At 40.8% G+C, this 3,579-nt stretch overlaps 1 pseudogene; it reads right to left on the bottom strand.

The window, feature by feature from the left end:
- Positions 1-752: 752 nt before the first annotated feature.
- On the bottom strand, positions 753-872 carry LOC134967177 (5S ribosomal RNA; annotated as a pseudogene).
- Positions 873-3,579: the final 2,707 nt, after the last annotated feature.

Below are 3,579 nucleotides of genomic sequence, written 5' to 3'. Positions count from 1 at the left end.
ACCGCTTTAGAATGGAGTCATTATTGTGTTTAAAAAGTCATTTTTCACACTTTTAAGCTTGTGATCCTGGACTTCCTGTCCGGATCGTGGGTGACGTCACGTCCGCCCCACTTCCGGCGTCCGGCAATCCTCATTGCGCATGCGCCGACCGCGGGTTAGATGGTATCGTACGTCTGCTGTGCATATATTCTCCCTTCAGAGGCGGGGAAGAGTTCGTACAGCGGCGGCCATGTTCTTGAAGAATGTTCATCTCAAGCAACTGTTTGTGTGATCATGTGATCGCGGCGGCCATCTTTGTTGTGACTTTTCATATTAAAATATGCTCATTCGACCGAGAAAAGAGAAACAAATATGATTTTAAGACCACTGTGAAGGCAAATATTAGTATTAAATTCCACTGGTGCCCCTGATTACAGGGTTTTTTTGCATAGCATATATATATATATTGGATGTATATCCACTTCTTAATATCACCGCATAGAGCACAGGGATAGTAAATAATTATAGTATTTATAATGGATTGGAAGGTGTTGGTTTTTTGCAGTGTTAAAATCTGTATAAAAAAACTGCATGAAAGCGGTGAGTGAAGATATTCATATACAGGAGTGAATCAGCGGCAGACAGGTTTCTTGGTGTGTTAGAAAGATAATCAGGTGTTAGCCTGGTTGTTAGAATAGATCAGCTTCTTTTTTGGCACCCACATTCCACGTAATGAAGTTAGTACAATATCCTCATAGCCCTTGCACACAAAGGTATTACAGCACCCAGTATTCCATGATGGTTCCCCATCTATGTACTAAACGGGGCCCAGCACTGCTTGGCTTCCAAGATCGAACGGAGTTGGGCATCTCCAGTGCGGTATGGCTGTATAATTGGCATGGTTTTTTGGAGGTATCATAATGTGATTACGTGGTTTGGAAGGTAGCCCAAATAGAAATAGAAGTAGAGAGAGGACAGGTTAATATAATATGAACAAGATGTAGTCCGCTTACGTTACAAAAAGGGGGCTATTTCATAGCCCTCGTTGAAGCCATCAGGGTGCAGGGTATTAAGTTCAAAAATCCAGTACATTTCCCTTTTTGATAAAAGGTTAGAGAGGTCTCCGCCTCTCTCGCCCAGTGAGACTAGTTCAATGCCCTTGAAGGTTAGATCGTCCGGGTCCGAGTTGTGACAAGCATGGAAATGTTTCGATACTGCGTGTGTCAGTACTTTGTTTTTAATGTTCCTTATATGTTCCTGAATGCGGATTTTCAAAGGTCTTTTCGTTTTACCTATGTACTTCATCCCACATGAGCACTCCAGCATGTATATCACTGACACCGTATTACAGTTAATGAACTGCTTAATCTTATAGTCTTTCTCTCCGTTTGTTTTCTTGAAGGTTTTTCTTATGGGGTGTACGTAGCGGCATACATTGCAGCGGCCGCATTTGTAACACCCGACGCATTTGGGCATGCTGGATCTTACTTCCGGGTTCCTCAGCATGCTTGGTGCCACCAGATCTTTAAGGTTTTGCAATTTCTTAAATACCACAAGAGGGTCTTTTGGGAGATAGTCTTTCAAAATCGGATCCATCAGGAGAATGTTCCAGTGTTTTTTTAGGGTTTTCTTAATAATGTTCTCATGTCTACTAAACGTAGTGACAAACCTCACTGTGTCATCTCTTTTTTCCTTGGATTTATATTTCAAAAGTTGTTTCCTCTCCAAATTCTTGGCCTTCAGGTTGGCTTCTTCCAAAAGATGGTTCGGATATCCTTTTTCTTTGAATCTTTCGGTGTATACCTGCAGTTGTTGGTCTCGGTCCTCAGTATCCTTACAGTTCCGAGCAATTCTGTTGAACTGGGAGAAGGGGATATTCTTCTTCCATTGTTGACTGTGATTGCTTCGGTAGTGTACGTAGCTGTTCATATCCACTTCCTTAATGTAGTTCTTGGTGATCACTTCATTACCTGTATGTGTCAGAACTAAGTCGAGGAACTCTATCTTCTCTGTGCTTTCCTTTGCAGTGAAATGAAGATTCATGGAATTATTGGATAAGTACGTGAAGAATTCTTTAAAACTTGCACCGTCACCGTCCCACACAAGCAAAATGTCATCTATATAACGTTTATAAAATGCAATATTTTGTTGGAATGGATGATCCTTAAAAATGTACTCATTTTCCCAATTTCCCATAAAAAGATTAGCGAAACTGGGCGCAAAAATTGTGCCTATTGCGGTGCCGCAGATTTGTAAAAAATAGGTATCTAAAAATTTAAAATAGTTACGTTTCAAAATAAAATTCATTAGTTCACATAAAAATATCCTGTGCTCCTCTGTGATCTCTGCATCCTTACTCAGGAATCCATTACAGGCCTCTACACCCTTGTCATGTTCTATGCAGGTGTAGAGCGACTGAACGTCTATGGTGATCCATCTATAAGTATCTTTCCATTCGAATGAGTCCATCAGGTTCAGGACGGATGTAGTGTCTTTTAAATAAGCTGGCAGGTTCAACACATGTTTCCTCAGAAATACATCCACGTATTCGGATAAGTGTGACGTCAGTGAATCTATCCCGGCCACAATGGGTCTTCCTGGGGGATTCGTCATAGATTTATGCACCTTGGGTAAGAAGTAAAAAATGGGGGTGATGGGGTTGGCGTTGAACAGGTACTGGTATTCTTCTTTAGTTAAAATCTCACACCTGAATGCTTTTAAAAGTATGGTTCTCAGTTCCTCCACAAAACCATCTTTTGGATCTCCTGGGAGGGGGGTGTATGAAGTCCTATCCCCCAGCAGTCTGTTTGCTTCTGCGACGTATGCCTCCCGGTCCATAATGACCAGCCCCCCCCCCCTTTATCAGCAGATTTTATAACAATGTTTTTGTTATCCTGAAGTTCCTTAATCGCCTTTGTTTCTCTGTTCGTGAGATTCTTCTCTTTAATATCCTCCATTTCAGTTTCGCATAGATCCTTTTTAACCAGATCATAAAAAATGCCCACATTGTGGCCTTTTGATTCCAAGGGATAAAATTTTGAAGTCGGTTTTAGTCCCGATTTGGATTGGTCATAATTGCGGATCACCGCATTTTCCTTTTTGAGAAAGTGCCTTTTGAGTGTTAGCTTCCGTACAAACTTGTTCAGATCTATGAAGACGTCAAACTTGTTCATGCCTTTTGTAGGTGCGTAGGAGAGACCTTTGTTCAGTAGTGAATGCAAATATTAGTATTAAATTCCACTGGTGCCCCTGATTACAGGGGTTTTTTGCATAGCATATATATATATATTGGATGTATATCCACTTCTTAATATCACCGCATAGAGCACAGGGACAGTAAATAATTATAGTATTTATAATGGAGGAGATTGGAAGGTGTTGGTTTTTTGCAGTGTTGAAATCTGTATAAAAAAACTGCATGAAAGCGGTGAGTGAAGATATTCATATACAGGAGTGAATCAGCGGCAGACAGGTTTCTTGGTGTGTTAGAAAGATAATCAGGTGTTAGCCTGGTTGTTAGAATAGATCAGCTTCTTTTTTGGCACCCACATTCCACGTAATGAAGTTAGTACAATATCCTCATAGCCCTTGCACACAAAG

Source organism: Pseudophryne corroboree, chromosome 10, assembly GCF_028390025.1.
Source record: "Pseudophryne corroboree isolate aPseCor3 chromosome 10, aPseCor3.hap2, whole genome shotgun sequence".
Taxonomy (NCBI): Eukaryota; Metazoa; Chordata; class Amphibia; order Anura; family Myobatrachidae; genus Pseudophryne; species Pseudophryne corroboree.
This window is presented reverse-complemented; position numbering and strand designations above follow the sequence as displayed.